Source organism: Amblyomma mixtum, chromosome 2 (assembly GCF_055824585.1).
Source record: "Amblyomma mixtum isolate Tamu chromosome 2, ASM5582458v1, whole genome shotgun sequence".
Lineage (NCBI taxonomy): Eukaryota > Metazoa > Arthropoda > Arachnida > Ixodida > Ixodidae > Amblyomma > Amblyomma mixtum.
In genome coordinates this window covers 269,112,651-269,137,221 of record NC_143013.1, presented here as the reverse complement: position 1 = coordinate 269,137,221, position 24,571 = coordinate 269,112,651, and the positions used below count along the sequence as shown (strand labels likewise).

At 47.4% G+C, this 24,571-nt stretch overlaps 2 protein-coding genes across 5 annotated transcripts in view; one reads left to right on the top strand and one right to left on the bottom strand.

Moving 5' to 3' along the window:
• The window catches only part of Liprin-gamma (liprin protein kazrin), a 148,607-nt gene that overhangs the window by 8,257 nt on the left and 115,779 nt on the right, over positions 1 to 24,571 (top strand). The window contains exon 1 of one of the 4 annotated variants that reach the window (XM_089573926.1): positions 15,984 to 16,602. The exons of the other annotated variants lie outside the window; for them this stretch is intronic. The gene's annotated coding sequence lies outside the window, so the exon portion shown is untranslated. Of the gene's footprint in view, positions 1 to 15,983; positions 16,603 to 24,571 lie in introns of those variants that run through there. 4 annotated transcript variants of the gene reach the window in all.
• The window catches only part of LOC149363953 (uncharacterized), a 103,538-nt gene that overhangs the window by 46,744 nt on the left and 32,223 nt on the right, over positions 1 to 24,571 (bottom strand). The window lies entirely within an intron of this gene.

The window sequence follows — 24,571 nt, the reverse complement described above, 5'->3', positions numbered from 1 at the left end:
ATAGGGCGGCGCGCTTAGAGCTGCGCTCTTCCTCTCTTATAGCTCGGAAAATTCGGCATTTCCACCCAGATTCCTCCTGCAACGGGTAGTTCATGACAACCTCAGCCTGCCGGATTACCCGCAACTTGTTGCACGATTCGAAGGAGCGCACGAACTCCAGCGAGTTACGTCCGCTCTTCTAGATCCCAAGTGGCTGTCGTCGTCTGGGGTCGTTGACCTGCATCTGAAACGTGGTGCTTAAACTTGACTTCAGCGAGCTGACGCAAGGATTCAGGCCGAGTATCGCAGTTTGAAAGCGACAAGTTTAACTTAATCTGAATTTCTGGAGAGACAGAAAAACCTGCCTCGAGGTTTGTGTGCGTTCCGAGAACATAACTCATCATATTTTTTTCTTCTTTTCGACTCACTGAGGTAGACACGTTGGCTGCTTCTTCGCGCTCTAGTGACGTCAGGCCATAACTTACGGTTACTACTCGGTGGCAGTAGGTATTTCTCACGGCTTACAGGCGCAATACGCAGTAGGCGACAACCGGGTTGAGAAAGGCGACGGAGCAGATCCTATACACAGGAGGTACTGTGTCACCCAGGAAGGCGCTTCGGTAGGGGGGGCTCAAAGAAAGGTAAACAAAAACAACCACCAGGAGGAGATGGAAAAGGCGGACGCAAAACGGGACGTGGAAGAGCTTTCCGACTCGCATCCCAGATTCTCCTCCGTCTTGTTTTTAGTTTTCTTCACCGCGGTTTCGTCTCTGTCACGTGACCAAGTCGGCTCCGAGGCCGTCGTAGCGTCGTCAGCCGTTTATAGGAAAGCTCGAGCCCCGCTGCCACCGACGCACCAATAGCTTCCTTATTTGTTGCTTCGGAGGCGGCGATGTCGGCGTGAAAGAAAAAAAAGAAAAAAGCTCTCAGGTGTATTTTTGGTGCCACCCCTTATTCGCTCTCTCCCACACTCACTGTCTCGCTTCTCTTTCGGCTCCTGTCACGGCGAGACGCCCAACCCTTCACTTCTTCCGCAGTGTACGCCGCATTTTTTGCTTCCAACTCATCCTTCCCCGTTCTCTCGCCTTTTTCAAAATTATTTATCCCACCCTCTTTTTTTTTTGTTTGCCATTCTCTTTTCTCATTTTTATTCTTTAGCCGTGTTTGTAGTCTCGGGGTTGAGCCTGTTTCGGGACGCCACCGAAGAGCCAGGTGCGGGTTCAATGACCCCTAGAGGGCTATATTTGTCGCGCCAAGTCTTTCGGATCTGTCTGCGGATAAGAGCAACAGCATAGGAAGCGAAGCTCTCTTCGTGGGTTCGTACGAGACAAGCCGTGCGAGGCAGTGACCAGGGAGGGGGGAGAAAGGGGAGTGAATAAAAAAAAAGGAAAGCTATAAAGCTCTAGAGTCTGCAGCCTGGCAAAGCAAGAAGTCGGGGCTACCGGCAAACGTCTACCTATATACCGTGCATGGCGGCGCGCGCGGCAAGAAGACTAGAGCCGCGAATTAACTTTACGAACGGGAATTTATGACGGCTCCCGTCGAAACTCGGAGGCGTGAGGCAGTATTTCAAGGGGACAGCTTACCTCACACTTTTTTATACCCTTCTCTGTGTCGTTTATTTCTATCTGCTTTCTAGCCGTTTTATATTATTTTTGTTTCCTTGCATCGAGTCCTGAAGCAGTCGTCCCCTCGTCGACGGCCGATGTTTTCCCGCCGGCCCTCGGTTCAGGAGGAAAAAGAGATATACGCGCAGCTATAAAACGTTGGCCTGGTCGGAATGCGGCAACCTTTGGAGCCGACTTTAACTCAAGCACTTCGGACTGGCGTTTTCTTTTTCTTTTCTGCTTTTTTTCCCGCCGGTGCCACACGCAGAATGGTGATTCTGTCAGCACCTTTCTGAGATATCGAACTGCTTTACTGGCGAGACAACATAACATGGCGGCGTTGTCTTTTTTGTGTGTTTGTTTACTAATTAAAACGCGTTCAACGCATGGGAACACGAAGGGAGAAGCCATTGTGGAGGCGGCCCACGACGCTACTTGCTAAAAACGTCATCCGGCCAAAGACCCGCAGGCTATGAGACGAGTAATACTGGACTTTAGATGAAAGCTATGCAAATGCGCTCTACCATCGAAAGACAGGAAAGACTACGACGTCCACTGCCACACTCTAGACGTAGCACGCTGCTGGTGCTATTGTCAGAAATCTAGGTATACTATCTACAGCACACAGTTTCGCGAGCACTCATCTAAGTATACTGGAAGCCACGACGTTAACCTGGACATCCGAATTGAACGCAGTTCTTCTAGTGTGAATAAGAGCTTATCGCTGACTACAGGGGAATCGTCACTCACTAATCTTCAAGCGTAACGGCAGGATCTAAGCAAGTATTTGTCCCTAAGCCAGAACATTTCATTAGCGTTGCGTTATTCATAATTCTGTAAGGTCACAACCATCCTAGATCGTGTAAGCGACGCACTTCGCTGGCAAATGGCTTCGTGAAGGCTCTGTCACCAACAGTACATTAAAAAAAAAACGTTGTCAAAGGCTACAATTGGCAAGTATGCACAAAATAATCTCGACTTGCTTCAAAGCAAGAACTATTTCAAAGGGTTCGTACTAGGCTTTCGGAGAACTCTTAAAAACGCGAAACAATGTGTATGGTTTACTGCATGTGACCTGTCTTCCCACCACAGCCAACTGAGAGGCAGGTTTTTGTCAGGCCCAACAACAGACCAATTAAAGCACGCTCAAAGATGGTAAGGATCGACTCACCGTAACGCATACTATGCATCTTTTACGGGTCCGCGCATAGGTGACGTATTAGGTATCCTTGCACCAAGGCGTTTGTACCTTCTGCGCGAACACTATGCCCTTCCAAACTACACTCTCAGCCAAAACAGAGTAGAAGGACGTAGGGGTCAATCCTTTCGGGGACTAACGGCGTTTACGCCACCATTAGTCCCTCTAGCACTAGTTATTACTCCCTTTCAGGCTTAATGCGAAGGTATATCAACCCCATTTGCTCTCCCCGCAGAGTAAGTGTTCGCCGCAGGGACTAAAGTGCGTCAGTTAATCCCATTTTACTCGTTCCTGGCTAAACGCGCATATGGCCTGGTTACTTTAATCGCCGCCACTATACAGCAGGCTGGAAAACCGCTAGTCACCTGCTTATCGTGCTAGTGCGGCCTCGCGTAAAGGTTTACCTCTGCATTGTGAGTAGCCGTCGTGCGAGGACTCGGCCGCTACGATGCTTGCGCTTAGCGTGGTTGAGTTTGAGGTGACCACCGTCACCGAGATCGTTGTCCAGCGGTCTCGCTCGTCCAGCCGCGCCAGCGTCGAGTCGCCGGCGACGGCGGGCGGACCTGGCTACGAATACGCTGCGGGCTTCGACAACAGGCGGTCGCGCGCAGCGACCCCTTCCTCTGCCGATCCGATGGGGGACGAAGAGCGCACCGACAGCGCGGAGACGCAAGGTAAAGAGCCACACCCTCTCCAACGCGGTCGCTCTTAATGAAAGGGTTCGCTGTCCGCTAGGCATTCTGCACGCGATAAAACGGAGAACAACCCGCCGACCAAATGTGAAAACAAGGTTAAAAAGTTGAACTAGTGTTCACTTAAGAGGGCCTTGGAGGCCGTCAGAGTCATGTAACTTTGCTGTGTGATTACGTCATTTCATGCAAAGGATCTCCGTAGAGATCCTATCCTATTGCATCAGCTGTTCATCAATTGTGTATAACAGCTGATGCAATAAAAAAATGGCGTTTGAGCTCCTACACCGGAGCTCTGCTCACACTGTAGTTGTAGTGTAGTGAGGCTTAGCGGCACCTTGCTGCACGTGGGCTGTGAGAGACGCGAAGTTAATTTCGATCGCTCGGGGTTCTTAACGTAAACTGATATCGCACAGCACGCGGGAACTTTTGCATTTCACTTCTATCGAAATGCCGCGGATTCCATGCCGTGGTCTCGGAGTCAGTGGCCGAACGCCATAGCCACTTAGCCACCGCGATGGGTCCTTTGCTAAAAATTAGTAACACGCCAAGCCCAGGGAATCCAGACAAGCGCTTTTAGTTTGTAGAGCTGTCACCATGGGCAGCGTGGCGCTGAATATGCAAATTCACCGCGGGAATTTCGAATTTTGTACACATCCTATTGATTTTCTGTGGCCGTGTGAGTCGGTGTGAGCACAGGAGACATTTTGTAGTTAAGATTTTACAGCGAGAAGGACGAGTCCTCTATAGTAGGCACTGTGTTCGCGCAGAATCTTTCGGGACTCTGTAGTTTTCCTAAAATTACAAGTTACAAATATGCCCTTCCAGTTAAGCGATACTTACTGCAGGACGTAAGCAGATCAAGCTGGTTGGTAATGTCCAAGAAAGATGGGTATGCGTGTGAAGAAATGGTTGGTTTACCATGCATGTATCTGTATTCGTGTCCTGTACTTGGCGTGTATGTAACCTGCCTACAACTATGGCACCGTTTCCTCACCTACTGCATGAGAACCCCTCTCGTACGAATTCATGTGGACGGGCAGCGTGGGAAGACATGAATGATTCGTTCATGTCTTTCAGGTCTCTCCTTACGGGGCAACCAAGTGGTCGCAATTGCACGGGTACTGGTACAGGAGCACGGACCGTCTGTTAGTGAGCTCGCTTGTAGTTGGGTTATTATTACGGTTATTAACCGCGAAAGGTCAAAAATAGACGTGGAGAGAGCGGGCAGAGTGCATGTTCCCTTTCCCGACACGACAGAGCGGGCGCAGTGCCTTCCTTCTTTAAAGGCAGTGAGCAGAAAGGAAGAAAAAGGGTACGTTTAGAAGGAAATTGGAAACGCTAAAGCAAAAAAAAAATAATAATAAAATTTTTCGCTCTTCTCCGAGTCAAAGTGAGAGTCGTGTCTTGCTGTACACAAATCATGGCTCGCTAAGCCTTGCTGTACTCTGTCCTGCTCTTTCGTCAGCGATGTGTAGGCGGGAGTATTCTGTTTTAATGCAAAACTGTTTTAATGCACTGGGTGCCCCGGAGAAAACTCCCCAAGCGGCTGTTGTAGTTTGAATAGAACTCTGGCTAGTGGTCTGAGTCCATGGCGAAGGATGCAACGTATATTGAACCGCGGATAGAGAAAGAAGAAAAGAAGAGAGGAAACACAGCTGAAGTTCGAAGTAGTGGCAGCAGAGCGAAGGAAGCTGAAAAAAAAAACTAAACAATAGGAAATACGGCGCGAAGCCCGAAGAAAAAACTAGACTGAAGCCACCTATATTCTGCGCAGTACAATGGTCTGGCTCGAAAGAGTACGTAAAAACGACTGCGTTCGAAAACTGCATGGCTTGAATTCAATACCAACATACTCATGTTTCCGCAATAGTCGAAAAATAAAAAATAAAAAAACAGGATGGGGTTAACAAACAAGGCGGCTATGTTTACGCTGGTGAACGGTGTATAGAACGTTGGTAGCACGAGAAAACGTGACGGCAGCAGCTGCGAATGCAAATGGAGGCACCTGTGGGAATCCTGCCGTGCTGTATGTCTCTCCTATTTAACTTCGCCATGCCTGTCGACTGCGTGTGTTGGGTTCGGCTGCTGTAATACGCCGCCCCGTTTTTCTTCGTCAGTTGCGGAGATGGGCCTTGTGGTGTCGTTTTTCAGAGGGCGCGTTTTGTGTTCTCGTCACGACTGCTTCTGCGTCGGGACATCAGTGCTGCAAAGAGACGTGACTATAGCAGCATTTTTTCTTCTTTGGCCTTCCCTTTCTGGTTTTTTGTGTACATTTTCAAGCGTTACTGTGGGTTGGCCACTGCAACGGCTTTCTCAGCCGCATTACTGCATCTAGACGGCTGTGAGCGCACCAACGTGCCCATCTGAGAAGATTAAATAAACTTGTTCGCAAGGCTGTCCTTCTGCCGTCTGCATAAGAAGTTTAGGGGCACTTCAGTCTTTTATTATCTTTCAGTCAAGTCATGTAGTTGTAGGTCTGAAGAACAACTTCAATCAATCACGTCGGCACCAATTCTTCTACTTCTTAGAAAACATTGGGAACGAGGCAAAAGCATGGAAGAATATACGAACGCAGAAGGTTGAGGTTGAGGTTGTTGTAGGGTACTGGTGAGGTTACTGTTAAGACTATTCTGCTGGCAATTGCTCCACCGTAGATACACTTAGATATTAAATAAGCTCAAGAATTGGAGGCGCAGAATTGGGGCCTCTCAGATCTACGTCATCACGCACGCAATCACCCACAATAGTCATCAACTGCTGCTGTCATCATTTGTAGTCCAGATCAGAGTCTTAAAGAAATTTGTGAAGAAGGCGAGAAGTCTATAGCTCCCTCCTATGTGACCGATTCCGCTGTCACGCTTCCTTGAAATTAGGGTGACTGGCTCTGATTCATCAGTTTGATTTTATTAAACACCTCGCCTATGTTTACAGCACGGCATGATAGCCAAGGGAGCACTGCAGGCTGTGCTTAGAAAGCGTGCTGTAGTGGAGGGCTTCGAATTAATTTCGACCGCAGCTGGGTGCTCCTTAACACGCACCGAGATCTCAGGACACGGGCCTTTTTTGCATTTCGCCGGCACCGAAATGCGACCGCCGTGGTTGAAATCGTCATAACCCCCGAGCCACCGCGCCCGGGTCCGCGTTCGAAATTCCTGTCAAAACACCAGAAGGGGAAAGGGTCGACCCATTTCCATGTCATTGTTCACGCTTAGCGAAAATTCTATTTAACCCCTTTCGAGCTGGGAAACTGGGCGCCACTACGTAATAGGGTCAGCATTTTTTTTTTTTTTTGTAGTTGAGCTTGCTTTCAAGAGGGCGGCAACTTGCGTCTAACTTTCATTATTTCCCCTTTGCAAGCATAAAAAGTAGAAGACTTTTGAAAACAACCTTTTACTAGGGGAGGTTGGGTTAACCTGAATAATAGAAAAATTGTAATTCTTCAAAAGAAAGCTATCAGGATTACCGCAGGAGCCAGTTTTACTGCCCATACGGCTGAATTGTTTACTCAGCATGAAGTAATTCGTGTAAATGTTTTTCTCGAGTACCGCCTAATATGCTACCTCAAATTTTCTTCACCATCAAAATGTAATTTTTTGCTGAATATCGCAATATTAAAGCCCATATAAAAGTATGTTCAAGCCCGAACTATTGAGAAATGGACACTTCCACACGCTAGAACAAATTATGGCAAACAAGTACCTAATTTCCTTATACCTCATGTTCTAAACAGATACGAACCTAACCACCTTAGCATGTATAACCTCCGACCACATGATTTAAAAGTGTACTTTGTAAATAATATCCCATAACTTCTTGCTATATATTGTAGTTTGTGAATGTATCGGTGTCCTTTTCCCGTTTGTCATCGACCCAGCAGTGTGTCACTTTCAAATGCATTTTGTTTAGTTGTAATGTTTTTGCTAGTTTCAAAACAACTTCTCTGTATAACAATCTCTTGAACCGTAAATATTATAATTTGTTTGCTATAACGTGCTCGTATGCGACCCGCCACCGTTGTATGTATGTGTTTATTTTACGTATTTTTTTGCATTGCTTTTGATGAGCCACAGGCATCTTCAAGCTATTTTCTTTAGCTTTTGGCCTGTAGCTTATTCTAAAGAGCGTTTGCACTTTTCATAAATAAAGTGAACCTTACTACTACTACTCCTAATAACATGAAATATGCTTACGGCAGCTTAATTGTGAGTGGAAGGAGCAGCGTTTGTCAATAACTCCACAGCCGGCCGTGACACATTGCGCTCAATCTCAATGTCCGAGAGGTAACCTCATTTCTTCTTCCCGGCGAATTCCCCCAGGGCGCCTTAATTTATCTCGTCAAAGACAGATGGGCAGAGCATGCGATTGCTCAGCCGAGGCCTGCCATATATCCTCGTGCGAAGCTGCGGTATGTATAAATAAAGAAAAGCAAAACTTCAGTTTCGAAAGCTCCGAGTTCCTGACGAACACTCATTTAACTTCATCACTCTGACACGCAGGTCATACTTTACTCGGGCCCATATGGAATCTCTTCAAGACCTTGTTTGTCAAAGAAGCATTGGGCTAAATTTCTGAGCACTTAATTTCGGCATTGCAGTATAGAATAGCTGGGTCGCACACATTCGCACTTCAGTTTGTTTTTCGCAGAATTTTTTTCTCTGTGCGGCCGCGGTGGCTCAGTGGCGGTGCTCGGCTGCTTACCCGAAAGACGAAGGTTCGATCCTGGGTTCGATCCTGGCCGCGACGGTTGAATTTCGATGGAGGCGGAATTCTAGAGGCCCGTGTACTGTGCGATGTCAGTGCCCGGAGCTCATCGCTACGCTGTCGCTTATAACCTGAGTCGCTTTGGAACGTTAAACCCCATAAACCAAACCAGTTCTTTTTTTCTGCCGATCAAATCACAGTAAAATAAACAAACTGACTTTCTGGTCAAATGTTGAGGGGAATCCCCCAAGGTGGAGTAAATTTGTAATAAGGAAGTAATTACTCATTGACGTCCACCCAAGCGCAGCTGCGCTTGGGTGGACGTCAATTTGGATTTCATCTAGGCCAGCTTCACCTAAGCCTCGTAATAAACTGCAACACACTCTCGCGCTGTGCACTGCACATCGTGATCTTCATCAACTTCAGTCTGTGGCATGAACAGATCAGATCAGCTTAACCTGGATCAGATCTTAAACTGTGTCAATATCGTCTCCGGACGTGGCGACGACCTAGCGAAGTAATAGCATAAGCCAACCAGGCTACACACCTTCCTTCGCACGTCTACTCGGTTTAACTACGTTAAAAACCTACCACTTTTTTGTTACAAATCTGTAGAAACCGCCAGCGAAGGAGTCGTGGAAACACTATTATGCACACACCAAATGGCGGCAAATGAACGGTGCTTTATAAAGTACAGCTTTAATGAAATAGAAAGAGGCAAACGTTTCAGGGAAGCGTTGTTGTTATATCGCAGGGTTCTTGGCCCTCATGTGCTATAAAACAGAAAAAGTGCTTGACTTGCGTTCTTAAAAAGGCCTTCTTGCCCTCCCTCTTCCGCCTCCTATTCGTTCTTCCAACATCGCTGTAGTTCTTGTGAGCTATGTAACTGAGCCGGGTATGTACAGTCGTGAGAAATAAGAGGAGGAACAGGCTTTTTGCGCAAAATTGCGAATTTCGCGGCTATTTCTTCGATAAATTTGAGAATGACTTTTCGATATTATGCACAAAAAAAAAAACTGGTTATAAAACAAAAAAACTGTGGTTTTCCGCACAATTATGAAGAAATCAGTAAACGAATGCTCAAACTTCATTCTTTCTTATCGTTCTCACGTCTGCATGTGCCAGAAAGTGATCTATGAAGCTGCAGGGCAGAATGGTGCATCCTCACTTCTACGAGCTGCACACTTCAGTCGATGAAGTGCGGTGATAAAGTGATGTAATTCTGAACTAATTTCGAACGCCGCCTTTGAAAGATCTTTAATGAGCACCAAATTGAGAGAGAAAAAACACTTCTTGTAGTAGTTGGGTTGAATAAATGCGTGTGACGTGACTTCAGGCATCCTATGCACGTAAACACAATGTATACTTTGCCGGAGCCCGCTGTTGGACTTGACAGATGCGGCAGTGAATAATGTCGCGGAGTGAGTGCTGTAGCCAACTTATATCCGTTTCGAATTCGCATGTCATCAGCGGACTGGCTTACACGTAAAGCTGACTGGCATCTGCATTTATGCTGGAATGTGCGCATTACAACATGCGATTGCGTGTATTCACGTACAACGCACATGCTCGCGCGTATACTAGAATGAGCGACTTCGCGACAACTAACTTTTCCTCCCTTTTGCTGTCATTTTCTTTCTGCACACAATAACAACCACACCGCAGGCTATAACGCCTCCAGCAAACCTCGTGCTCAACACTAGCGAAGGCAGCAAAATGGCCTTTTGTAATAGCGGGCTCATAAAAGAAGAACACACGACCCGTAGTCGTTCTACACTGCCCACTTTCTTGCCTGCCCCGGTCATGGTCTCCGCTCATCCTTAATCCACGCCAACGCGTTCGGGGCGAGCCATGGTCGCAGGTTGATGCTGAAGGCACGTACCCACCTCCTTCCCCTCTACGTCCCTACCACTTTACCCAGTTCTGCACATTCCGGCCGTGTACAGAGAGTTCCCTCGGCCCCTTTTACAGCTGTCTCATGAAGAATTCAACAGCGAGAACAAATTGCCTTAGGCGAACACAAAGGCTGTTTGCTGCTCTTTTCCTTCTCCTTTTTCTCCCCACTGGAAGCGGAGAGCGCGTGGGGAAGGCAGGTCACTATACGTTAAAGCCTACGCGGACGCCTGAAAATGACTTTGGAGCGCAAGTTTTCGGGAACTTCAACCTGCGAAGCGCAACGGCCAATGCTTTGAAAGTGGCGTTCCTCGTTTTTTTTCCTTTTTTTTTTTTAGCAGAGAGCCCGCGGAAAGCGTTTCAGGTATATACATTGGCGTAGTGGTGCTTCGTGTATGCGTCGTTCCTAAATACTTTGCGTTCTGCTTGCGCCATTTTGGGGTCCTGGTTGCGGCCTTGTTCCCTTGCAGTTGGCAGTAACGTAAACGCACAGTATATTGAAGAGCACCTACGGCTTTTGCAACTGTGAGAGCGCAGAGTGCACATTCAAGCTGCATTGTATTGTTATAGAAGATGGTTTCAGTCGTTTGCAGGTTAACCTGGTCGACTGCTTTCTCCTTTCATAAATAACCGTGCAGAAGGGTGGCGCTGCAGTAGACCTGCTGTTTGCTTTCGTTGTGGCATGACTGTCACGGCTTGCCACGTGGTTCGAGAGGGATAAAATTTATCTCCTTTATCTGAGAGGATAAAGAAAGCAATTGATCTCTAATTGCACCAATAGATCTCGCCAGGTAAAATCAGACATATATGTTTGTTGCTGCACGGTGTACTACAACGTTGTAAGTTCTGGCAGCACTTGATTAAAGGGCTTGATCAATTTCATCTAGAAGTGAGACAAAGCAATCCCCCAACCCCAGAAAAAACTCAAGAAGCAAGTCTTCATTACCGTTTGCGGAAGCATATTCATATTACTCCAGAACGGTTTTAAACTTTGTATATTTTAAATATTTCTGCCTTGCCCTTTCCCGCCCGTTGCTACTCTTTCCCAACACGTAGCATCCCCTCTCTAAGGAAAACAAGAAAAGGTAAGTGAATTAACGAATGAGTACGGGCAAACAGGACAGCTGCAACCATGCAAGGCTGGAAATCTGTCTTGAGTGATGTTGGCAATTGTGGTTAATGATTTTTTTTTCTCACGCCGATGAAGAGCGCTGCGAATAGACCCCCGGGTAGTGCCGCAGGTACCGAATTTCATAGCTTTGAAAGGCACAATCTTCAAAATAAAAAAAAATAAAAAAAATTAATATCATATTACAGGTGACGGATTACTTTACTCAAATCGAAAGCTAATTTGCTTTCGCCACTCGAAAAATTGGATTAATGTTGAAACAGTTTTCTTTTACGTGAACGAAATTTTTGGCGATTTCGTATCGTGCTAAAATTTCCGAATAATTCTCGGGCACTGATTCTCACAGGCTCGCCGCATCTGGACAGCTGACAACAAGCAGTGGCTATTTGCGAAAGCGCACAAGAAGCACTTCAGACAAGCGAGAGAACTGGCTTTTGCATAGTATTTTTTTTTTCAGGCCAACTATGAAAACTACATCATGATGTAGTATTCAACTCGGTACCTGCCTGTCGTTGTGATGAAATCTTTTGCCATCACGAGAAAGTCTCTGACTGTACCTTTTTGAGAACACAGGCCACTTAGATGCCCTGATGTAATCATGCAGCCAAGGCACAGCTATCGACACCATTATCTCCGCGAACTGCAGGCCATTCGCGATTATTTTCTTGTGAAAATTAATTCGTTTTCACGAAGAATGAGCCACCGATCTTAGTATTACATGAAAATGTAAGCCGCCAAATAACTGGGAACTCCGACAAGCAACAGTTACACAAAATGTGTCACTATAATTCCGGAAAACAGTGTACAACCCCAACATTGTTCAATCTTTGCTGGAAACTAACATCTTCGAACCGTGGTCGTGCCGAGCACGAATACAGTACAAGCGAACAGATTCGTGGCATTTCTGTTCACAGAATGCAGTTTCACAGAGGGCACATTTATCGCAAAAGGAAACAGCACTGGATCCGTGCCAGCACTTTTTTCTCTAGCAAAAATATCTCTCTAGCATTAAATGACGCATTTAACAAGTAATTTCTGCCTGCTTCCATTGAAGAATGGAATTCATTACCCGAATGCATTGTCGTCGAACGCGATTCATGTAAGTTCCGCCAATTGCTGCTGTCATACTTAAAACCTGATGTTGATTATTCTTCCCTTTGCGTTTTACTACCGTTTTATATATGTTTGGCCACTCTCTGTGATGGGTTTATGCACATTTTCTCTTTATATCCTGCCAGTATATGTATATCGCACTGAATGTGACCTGTTCTATTCTCGTGATGTAAGGAACTCCCCTTATGTAATTCCCCACCACCCAGGGGTCTTTAAGGGTCAATAAATGATGATGAAGTAGACATCACACTAATGCAACCACTCTATAACTGTGCGACATTGCAGTTCCGACTGGAGTAGTTTATGAACCGCGAATAAAAAATATTACAAGCGAATAAATTTCTACCGAAATGGAACTATTGACAGCTCCACTGAAACAAACATGTCTTTAGGCACTTCAAAACAAGCACGTCATCAATAAACCTTTTACAAGAATGTTTATCTATAGCGTTAATAACTTGCAAGAAGTACAGGAAGCTGGTGTCACGTTAATTCTGCTTCAACCGATGTGAATAATGAACACAATGACACAATCATGAGGCATTATCAAGTTTACTTGAAACAAACAACGCATTTTTTAACCAAGGTCCCTCTGCAACACCTGTGTTATGCAGCAACATAACTCTTAAAAGTTGTCCGTATGGCACCATCACTAACAAAATAATCACTACAGGACGATTAAATGCTCTGTGTGTCCCCTGTTTTGTCGCACCCGTCTTGGTTGAAGTTTTGTGAACTGCACAATATTTTTTTTCCCCACAAGTTCGAGGAGAATTTCTGCTCTGTTCTAGACACTTGTTCTCACAAGTGGCTTTACTCGCCGCGGTGGCTCAGTGGTTACGGCGCTCGGCTGCTGACCCGAAAGGCGCGGGTTCAATCCCGGCCGCGACTTCCGAATTTCGATGGAGGCAAAATTCTAGAGGCCTGTGTCAGAGCGATGTTAGAGCACGTTAAAGAACCCCAGGTGGTCGAAATTTCCGGAGCCCTTCACTACGGCGTCCCTCATAGCCGGAGTCGCTTTGGGACGTTAAACCCCAATAAAACAAACCAACCAATAACTAGCGGCTATATTTTCTCTTTGCGAAAACAACACATATAAAATATAGTAGCCCTTGAACTCCGCGCAACGCAACAGCTCACTGACAAGATGTGGTAAAATAAAGTTATCCATGTGAGCTAGTTGAAGAAGAGGAAGGAGTATTGAAGACGGAGAAGACATGCCGCTAAGGCAACAACAAAACGGCCTTTATTGAACACTGTTATGGAAGCTTCATATACAGTCTTTGCCAAAAGTAACCCTGTGGTTTGTTTCTTAGTCGCGTAGCGAAGCACTCATGGCAGCCCTTAAGCTCTGATTCTGTGTAAAGAAAGGTGAGACCCTGTCCTTACATTATGGCACCGTTCGGTCTTCAGGGCTGCTGTAAATGCTCCGTTATACGTTTGAGAAGCAAGAACCTGTTGCTCGGTTACTCTTGGCAAAGGGGTACATACAGAGTGGCTGATGTGTATGCATGGAAACTCAACACAGCTTACCACGCATGAGTTTTACGCATTAATATAGTCCAGGCGTAGCATGGATTAGCACACAAGTTTTTTTTTTTTTAATTTTTAGTCATTTTTAAACCGTGGTCTCGCGTGCTTGCTGTCATCATTACAGCTACTTTCGCATATAATTACATACCCTACTTTGTATTTGGACTTCTCTTGTACTAATATCGAGCAGAGGCTAAGCCGAGCTTTCAGGAGGTCTATTCTTGTGCTTAGGGTTATAGCTGATTAGGTTTGTGTTTCCGTCGTACTCATCAAAAACGAATTACTTAATCGAACTTTCATGATCGGGTGCCAACATAATCAAAACGAAGTCTGTTAATGCATGAACACGGCAGGAAGTTCTTTGCAATCGTGTTCGGATACAACTATAGCTGTAATCTTTCCCGCTCGCTTTTCACGCTCACCGCGCCCGCAGTGAGCGGGCGCGGTGAGCGGGCCCCTCTGTAATGCGAAAGCCCTGAGGGTAAAATAAATGAAATGAAATGAAGTACTGGGTGTCATTACACGAGAAGATTGGAAACATCCACGTCTTTCTCTTGTCTTCTTCGTGCCAGCGTAGTTCCTAGGAAGAGCGCCGATTTTTTTTTCACGCTCTTCGGAGGATAACTTCTCGACGCCCGCGGTTTCCGACAGCGCGCCGGTGGCGACGTGTTCCTATGTATAGGTCCCGCTGGGCGGCCGTTCATTAAAGATGTATAACTCTAATTGGAGGAGCAATTAGGGCCACTAACTATCGAGGCGAGCGCGCCGAGCGTCGCTTGCTCTTGGCATCCCTGTTATCCAGTTACTTATGCTCCTTTCAAAGCTCTCGTTTGCGTTTATTCTCCGGCTGTTGAAACCACCCAGACTTCTCCGTCTTGCTTTCCCCCTTTTCCAACGGTTCAGTCTAGGTGCTTTTCGGCCGAAGGAGGAACTGCTTGAAGCAGTTCCGAGTAGCCTGAAGTGACCACGTTAGAAAGAAACCAGTTCTGAGCGCTAATGAATCGAATCTCGGCGTTGCGTGTATTTAAAGGCTGTTTTAGAGGCACAAGACAGGCCTTTTGAAAAAGGCTGTAGCTTTCAGGGATGTCGAACTGCGATCTTTGAGTGCTGTTTAAAAAGCTCTTAATTACTTCTCTTTAGCGTCAAAAGGCGATTCAGGCTATGAAGGACGCTAAATGAAGGGCTCCGGAAATTTCTACCACCTGGGGTTCTTTAACGTGCACTGACATCGCACAGTACACGGGCCTCTAGAATTTCTCCTGCAAAGAAATTCGACTTCCGCAGCCGGGATCGAACCTGCGTCTTTCGGGTTAGCAGCCGAGCGCCATAACCACTGAGCTAGCGCGGCGGTCAAAGCGCTTATTTAGATAATGTTAGGTGGATCATTCAGAAGTTCGAGGTGCGATGCTTGTGTTGTTTGAGACCACTCTCCTCTAATAGCAAGATATAATTGGTAGCAGAATTCGTAAACAATTATGATTACTTTCTCTCATTCTAGCGTGAGCTTTCCCTCATCCTTGAAAAGTTTGCCTACACACTCTCTTGAAATATAGACTACCTCAGGTTTCTTTTTCTATGAATAAGCTCCCCTGATCGGCTTGACAGAGCGCTCTTTGTCATCTCTCGGGAAAGAATCAAGATGTTGATCTATGGTAGACTTGCAAACATGTTGCCGTTCGCTGTATCAAACTGGAAATTCTTGATGCCACCACCTCCAGCGCAGACAACGCTTTCCGCTTCCCGCGTTCATCTCCTCACTCTTGTATCCCTCCCTCCCAAAATTCAGATTGATGCGCCCACGAAAAGCCATCGTTCGTCTGCGAAAGCTCGCTTCTGCGTCGACGCCAGCCGTCTTTCAGCGGATCGGCTAAAATTGGTGGAGGCAGTCCTCGCCTACCGTCTTCTACTGGCAGTCTAGCATCTCCGTCGCGTAAGGAAGGAAGGGGCTGTGGCGACAGAAATCGCCCTCACGAGAATGGATTCGGGCCCATCGTTTTCCCCGACCTCCGACAGAGGGCGCCGCCTACTTCACCAGCGCCTTGGTCACATGACGCAAGAAAGAGCGCAAGAGAGAGAAGAGAGGAAAGGTGAACTCAAAAGAAGAGAGAGAAAAGAGAGAAAGAAAGTGGCGAACGGTTCGGGCGCGCTCGCGCGCGCGTAGCGGCCGCTGCAACAGCCGCGCTAGCCGCGCCGACGGCAGCACCGCGAGCGGCGTGATCATCCCCGCCTCGGAGGTCGGGAGAAGCGTATGTTTGCGCTTCCCTCGACCGCTTCGCCGAAACCCACCGATCCGTTGAGCTCTCTCTAACGGTCGACCGTCCTCCAAAGTCGACACGTGCGGCGGCAGCGACACAGTTGCGGTGAAAACGGCAGCGTTTGAAAGACGCCGGAATCGTCGGCCTGTCTCCGGGACCCGTTGAGTCGTCTGTTCAGACGTGCTGAGCGCGCCCGTGTGTCGAAAGAGCCTGCTATTTCGGCGAAAGAAATTTTGTGCGTGAGTGAGTGTTCTTGTGTAAGAAGAGTGCGAGGTTATAATTGTCATTCGACTTGCCGCTGCGTGCTCCACGAAGCGATGTGAAAGAAAAAAAAATACCGAAAGTAATGAGACGACGCCGAGGATTGGCGGAAGGAAGTCGGCTTCGCCCCATGGATTTGCCTCGAGGAGCAGACGATTTTTGATCCCGAGCCGCCTGCGATGAAAAGGCAACGGCCACAGCTGTCGTCGTCTGCTTCTGCTCCGTCTCGCCGCCGCTACTCGTAAGTCACAACACCTGCTGGTTACCTACCCCCATCTGTCGTCGCGCGAAATTGCTCTATCCTTTCGCGCCTTTCAGGCTTTCTCATCTATCCGGGGTTTTTCGCCTAGTGAAAAATATGTTCGGAGCCTGGCGCTAGCTCGCTCGACCGCGCCTCGTTTCCTTGGGTCCTGGTTTCGCTAAGAGAGGAGGGGACACCAAGGTGCCTTGCCTTGCCTTGCCTGCTTCTGTGGTTGTGGTTTTGGTGGTGGTGGTATTGATTTCCGGCAGTTTGGCTTTTCTACTTTCCCTGCTGGTAGGGGCGCCTTCGATCACGCCAGTTGAGGTGTGGCAGAGGGCGGATGGGGGTGTCCGAAATTCGGTCACCTGGCCGCAGAGACCTGGCTCCTCTACGCGTTTGAGATAAGAAACCGCCGCTCCCCCCCCCCCCCCCCCCCCCCCCCCCCCCACCCCCCCCTCCTTCCTCGCGTTTCCTACTTGCGGTGTTGGTGGTGTGGAGGCTTGCAGAGAAGCGCTCTTTTCCGTCTGCGGAGCGCCGGGTTTTGTCCTAGCATTTTCTTTTTGCTCTCTCTGCTTCTTCACTAGCTTCGCGGACACATACGTAGCGGTTTATGTCTATATAATGTGTTACATAAGGGGACTTCATTTGCGTGACTATTGGAGAAATAAACCTTAAGCCGAATAGTGGTGTTATTCGTAATGTCTGCATTTACGTAAGCTGGGCCCCACTGAAACCTTCACTGAATGATATATATAGGAAACTGTATATAGTTGAAGAATTGAAGAAGGCAATCACTTTTAACAAGACGTTTATTTGTCGATGTTTCTTTCGGAGTCCAAATTTCCTCAGGTGCCTTGAAAGAACGGGCGCTGGCTGAGGCGTCGAAGTATGAATGTCCTGTTAAAAAATGTTTGCCTTCTTTAACCATATACCTACGGGACCCAACGCAGTCTACCTTCGCCAACATACACATACACTGTGTACGTGTGTGTGTGTTGTGTGTATGTATGTGTATATATGCGCTGTATTTGAAGTAGACGCGCACGCGGGCTAATAACACAGTCTTACAAACCTTCCGTTTGGGACCAGTTTTGAGCCTCCACCATGAAAACCGGTCCCCAGTCAATGTCTAAACAGTATTAACACGTCGTCGTTGTTTTTCGGCTTGCATCGCTCTATTCAGCATGATGTATCCACAGGTTCATGGTGATTTCTTTCTGAATACATATTCGGGAAGAAATCTATACGTAATCAGAAATCAGCTGTTCTGAACTTGAAAGTATTTGCAAATGCTTGTTCGTTAAAAAAAACATTTATCCTTACCTGTCGACTTCCACTCAAAACAGTTGTTCAATACAGAGGCAACAAAAGCAAAGCGTGTGTGTAGCACACATAAAAAAACACATATGAAACCGCTTGGAAGTCGCTTTAGGAGAAAACCAAAGTCTAGGTAAAGTATAGAAAACAACAAAGAAAATAAGGTCAGCTCTTTTATGAACTCGCAGACTCGTCGTCACAGCACGGGCAGATTTTTCTCGAATCGCCCTTTATGCAGCTTTGGACAGCTGTAACGTTTCCGTCAGACTTCGCAGGGTGCTTGTCATGTTCCATCCGGCTTCTACAGACTTGAGTTTGATATACGGGCATTTCGGTCAGATCCACGAAAGCGCCTTTGTACGTTTAAACACCAAAGGCGTGCGACTAATGAAGTCGACCTTTGTTAGTCGTTCTTACTGAAGAACCGTATATTTTGCGCTTCAAGCTTGAGCGCTGTACACACTTATCCGAGTTAAGCTCATTTGTGTCTGATCTAAATTAAACTTGCAGATTTGAGATCCGAGACGCCTCGGCATGTTGCAGCGTTTTTTTTTATTTGTTTGTTTTACAATAATATCTCCCTTCTTCATTCTGTACACAAAACAGTCATCCTCAGGGAACTTATTACACCCCTGCCAGGAACTTGTACTTCATTGAAGAGACCGGCATGGCCTGATATGGAGTGGGTTAGTTTTAGTTCAAAAGCCGTCGCCATCCGACCTCTTTCTCACTTCTTACTTTACTTACTGCTTGTTCTTTATGGACATAAGTCAGAAATAAGGAACATGAAATTGGCATATTCCTAGTTGAGTGCGTCGATTATCAGCGATATCTTGACTATTACTAATAATACAATGCTAATGTGTTATAAGAACGACTTCATCCTGTTTTCCGAGATCTCAAGCTATCATCTTCGCATGACAATGCCGCAGCAGGATCGAGATACTTGAGATGCCCATCTGTTCTTTCTAAGGTATACGTACACAGGTGCGAGCTGACTAAGAGAGAAATGAGAAGACGCCGACACAGCAAGCCTCTCTCTGCACACGTACGCATGAGCTAGCTGAGAGCAAGCGAAGAAGGGAATGCTGTGAGCGACGGTGTTCGCATCGCAAACACAACAGCAAAGCTGTGAGGATGTTCGCTGACTGGAGGGCGCTAGTAAGAAGTCCAAGGCGTGCTTCACGCTAGCGTCACTTGTTGCGCTGCATTGTGCATGCACACGTGCCAACAGAAACTCTGCCTCTGCAAATTTCTCGACACAATCGGCAAAGGGACTTCTTCGGCACCTCACTGCTGTGAGGTCCCGTAAGCTTCTCATTTGTCGATAACCAAGCGTTGAAAAACTACCAGAACTGCGCAATCCGGTTGCTCTCTTGCTGAGAGGTAGCCAGCTCTAGACTCTTGATTACCTTCGTCCTAACTCGGTCGTGACTTTGGGGCGTAGGCGTTCGTAGAACAAAGAAGAACGGACGATCTCGTATATTGCGCAACGCCAGTATTACTAACGCTCAGTGGGTAAGAAAACGGAGATCACCCATCGTCCCCTACAGTGGCGGCGTTCACCGGGAGTGATCTTCTTCGCATTTATTTTTTTTTTATGTCTTTTCTATCGCTATGTCGTCACGAATAGGCTGCGCTGGCAACGCCTCGCGTTGGAGGCAAAGCAAAAATGCGCAAAAGAAGAGACGACGGACACACAAGAGCGCAGCACGACACGCTCTACGTATTGGTGGTGGCCGTGACGCCTTTGCTGCTCCGTTAGCGTCCTTGAATACGGCGTTACGTCGCGCGTTGCATGTGTGCGCTGGACGCCTGTACACGCAGTGTGGGCGTTAATATTCTTTTGAAATAGACTTAGACGGACGTACGACCACAGCCACTACCCATGGACGCGACGCACTAAACTTGTCTTCTTTCTTCTCTTTCGCTCTTTCTTTTCCCCTTCCCATGTGTACTGTAGTCAACAAGGCATTAGGCCTAGTTAACCACTTTGCCTTTTCCTTCTGTAGTCCCTCCTCTATTTCGTAAGAGTTGAAGCTGGGCATGGACTGTCGATGGAGAGCTGGGCATCGAACAGGCGTGAATAACAGCTTTAGCATGGTCATGTAGGGTTTGTTATTGTTAATAGAGAGTCTTAGCCCAGCCGCACAGCAGCAGGGCCTTTACGGTATCGGGTTGCCGTTGCTACCATTGCCATGCTTGCCTATAGCCATATTTGCGTACGGTCGCAGTTACTGTAATGGGCTTGCTTACTGTACCGTGGTGCTAAAACTCTTCAATAACCAATGAATGAGCCGTTCTTATCGTTATCATATACATCATCATCGTCGTCGTCGTATTCGTGATGATCACTATCATCGCCATAGGACAGACAAGGCGAAGTTAAGAAGGACAGGGCCATGAAGACAGGAGTATGGTCACACTGCAGCGCCCATGCGGACAGATGGAGTCTCTCTAACTCTGATCCGCGCAGGGTAGTGCCAACCCTGTATTGCACGTTATTAATCCTGGAATACTATCGCTGCCTTGTCCACGCACAGATCATGACTGCAGGTATATCTGTAGAGTGTTCTCGTCTTCTACGGACTACTAAATGACTTCTGTGAATTTTTTGCCTGTCCACGGTATAGAGAGAGAGAGAGCGGAAAAGGTGGTCTTCTTAAGAAGCACGAGATATACTATCGGGGACAAAATTCTCCAGGACACGCAACCGGCAACCAACGCCTATAGCTTTGCTATCAGCCTGTGGTTGCCAGCCACACTTGCGGAGGTGAAAGTTGCTTTTGCGCTCTGCAATGTGTGATAGTGAAATCATCAGAACATTGGCAGTCTTTTTATGACTGCACCAAGATCTGCGGCTGCGTGTCCTGGAGACTTTTGTCCCCGCAGTACAAAGTTGATGGATAAGTCGCAGTCCAGTTTCCTAGGTCGTACGCGTGCTATACACAAGCTATACTCGCTTCTGTGTGGTTATCTAGAGAAATAAGGCATAATATAACAACCACTCTTTTCTGATCTGCCTCTGTCCCTTTCATGTGTGACATGACCTGTCCCTACCACCACCATGGCCGCAAGCAGGCGAGTTTTCGTCGAACCTTTGATGACGGTTTCGAGGGGTCGTTAGCTTGGCACTGTACGCTTGCTCCTGTCTCCTCGAGTCTTCGGATCGCGCCATGCTAAAACTCTCTAATGAGATCCGCCGAATGAAAACACGCGAAAGAATTCTCGCGAACTTAGTCTTCTGCTGTGTCGCTCACTCGTTAACTAACTCGCCAGCTTAGCTTACTTTGGACAGCCTGTCTCCACTGTCACAACAGTGTCGCGCTCTTCTGGGAGATTTACTCTGGCTTAGCTCTAAGTGAAATGTGCCGCTGAGGGTAAAGAGAGAGGGAGCGAGTGAAAGAACGAAGGGAAAAAAAGCTCCCTCCACAGTGACGCCGTTAAGTAGGACAGCGAAACTATAGGCGGGAATATTAGAGCAGGAAGAGGAGCTGCGTCGTTTCTCTGACGCAAGCTTTATAATACGCCAGGAAAACGCAACAAAATGTGTGGAAGTTAAAAGCATTTGCGTATAACGGTCGCGCATCGTCCCCCTCCTCTCTGCCTCGTTCTTTCTTTCCTGCTTTTGAACCTCGGTGGCTGAAAACTGCGAGGACGGAAGTGCCGGAAACGGAAGTTAGCCAATTTTTAAGCCGCTGGGCAGAGCCGTCTGCATGGCGGCTGGGCTAAAAGAGACAGCCTCGGCGCACATATTCTGAACGTTAAACTTCGTGCGACCAAAATTGCGTGTACATGTACTCGTGTGGTACTCGTGTGAGACTGCCCCGTCATTCTTTTCCTTTCTTTCTTTCCTTCTTTCTTTCTTTCTTTCTTTCTTTCTTTATTTCTTTCTTCCTTTCTTTCTTTCTTTCTTTCTTTCTTTCTTTCTTTCTTTCTTTCTTCCTTTCTTTCTTTCTTTCTTTCTTTTTTCTTTCCTTCTTTCTTTCTTTCCTTCTTTCTTTCTTTCTTTCTTTCTTTCTTCCTTTCTTTCCTTCTTTCTTCCTTTCTTTCTTTCTTTCCTTCTTTATTTCTTTCTTCGTTTTGTACATCCTTACTAACCGCCATTTGTGAGGCTTCGTGCAGTGAAAGCGCTCCAAAACTAACTTAAACCACTCTTAATGACTTTCTATGCGCATGTGCGTTGATGGCGTCTAAATAGTCGACGTCATGCAGTCGTACAAACGAAGTGCACTGTAGCCAAGTAAATCAAAAGTTGTGCTCATTGTCGTTCGGTTCTGCACTCTTTTTCTTTCTTTTCCCGTGCGATGAGCTGCCCTGAAACGGCGCCCTGTATTAACACACACTCACTCACTCACTCACTCACTCACTCACTCACTCACTCACTCACTCACTCACTCACTCACTCACTCACTCACTCACTCACTCACTCACTCACTCACTCACTCACTCACTCACTCACTCACTCTCACTCGCTCAATCACTGACTGACTCATTCATTCATTCATTCATTCATTCATTCATTCATTCATTCATTCATTCATTCATTCATTCATTCATAATATTGCTATTGCAAATTTTCTTCGTTTTTTCACGCCCTCACTGTTCTTTCGCTTCCTCGTCCATGCGAGGACGTTCTTGCAGGCTAGTTGGTGCATTACTATAATTCGTTTTAAGCGCAGCACACATTTTGTTCCCCAGAGGAAGCTGCTCTATAAAAGCAAGTGGTCTCTCGATAATAACCTGAATTGTTAGTTAGCGCTCTGTCCTTTAAACTTCTTTCCTTCTCGTGCTGCCTTTCCGCGCATAAAACCAATTCCTCGTCCACTCTTTCGTTCGTCCGTTGTCTCGGCCCCAACTCTGGATCATTGCATCGCCTATTCTCGCGTTTTCCGTCGCCCAGACGACGCCGGAGCAAAACCATCTTTCCTCGTCGCAAACACACTCGCTCGCACAATCGCACGCGGAATCCAGAATCTCCGAAGCGGCGCGCAAATCTCCGCAGAGAGCATTCTCGCGTTTTCGCCCCAGCGCGCAGGGCGGCGTATGTATGAGGCGCAAGACTATCGCTCGCGCGTATTCAGGCTTGCAGAAAATAAAAAAAAAAGTAAAGAGAGAACAGCAGCGGGGGCAACGCGTCCGGAACAGGCGTGCTGTGCTTGGCGCTCGCGTCAGACCAACACGTCTACGCGACGATATGCGCTCCTACAAACACCACACACAAGGCTCGCGCTCTCAACCCCGACGCTGTTTCCGACTCGCGCGCCTGGGGGGCCCCTACTGTCGTTGTTATTCCAAAAGATTGGGGCGCATGGCGCCCGAGGGATGGCCCTCCGACCAGGGATCAAACGATCGATCACTACACACGCTGCCTCTGCAGCAGGCGCATAAAACGTACGTGCCTGTTGTGGCCATGGGCACGGGCAGTGGTTCCGCCGATAAGGCCATTATTAGCGATGGCCGTTCAATAATACCGCCGAACCGCTGCGGAAAAGGAAGGAAGTGAGGGGGGGGGGGGGGGAGGCACAGGCGTTGCATGTCGCAACAATCTCTTGCGATCGAGGATCGTGGTTGCGGCCTGTTTGTGCGCCGCTCGCCGCCAGGGCCCAGGCGTGGGGCTTGTAAAAGCCGCTGCAGCGTTTGAGCCACGGACGCGTGGCTTGTGGAAAACAAATGCGCGTTACGCTGGCAGCTATAACGAGTGTTAATTCGGGAATTGATCGGCTCGCGCTGTGGTGGCTCATTACCATATTACTCGTGGCGATCGATGGTTCTTGAGTAAACGAGTAAGAAAAATGGCGGGGATGATTGGGAGGTAGGGGGGGGGGGGGTTGAAGTGTCGCGGAAGATTGGGGCGTCGGAACATTGAACAACAACGACGACGAAATGCTTTCTTGTTTCTCTCTGTGCTCTTTGGGTTTGTTTTTGAGCACTTAAGAGTGTCCCAGGCTTGATGATAAAGCACTCGCAAGGGGTATCGTACGTAACGGAAATGACCTTCGTTACTGGAAAAGCTTTAAGGGGTGGATGGATGTATGTAGGTCACCTGATCGACGTCTCTCTGTAGTGGGCGTGCCTGTCGGTGCAGGGGAAGGAGTAGGGGGGGGGGGGGGGGGGTATTTCACGTTCTGTGTTTATTTCTATTTTGTGTGCGCGGTGAGGGGGGGGATACCAATTTCCATAATGCGTTGACGCCCCTCCAGGTGCAGGATCAGAAAAGGATTAAATACCTTCGCGCCTGTTGCGCCTCATTTTATATGCAGCGCATTATGTCGTTATCCCAGAAGCGCGCAACGCCTGCCGCCATCCACGTCCCTCGAAAGCTGGCTCATCGATTCGTATCCTATAAGTAATGTATGCATTCTTCGGTGTACGTCTTCCCCAATTTAATGAAGAAGGCAATGAAAACTCCAGCGCTGTTGCAAGCCAAGTTGCGAGCAAAGCTATACTGTTCACAGTTTTCCTTATGCATAATTGCGAGTTGTTTGAAATCGAGCATCTAATTACCACTGGAGTTCTGCGTAGCACTAGCGCTGAAAGTCAGGTGTTGTATTGTTATGTATATACAAAAGGAACCCGAAAGAGGCTGTAAATGAAATGACGGACGATTTCGCGTGGTTAGGTTAGCCAAATTCGAATTAGGTACGCTAGC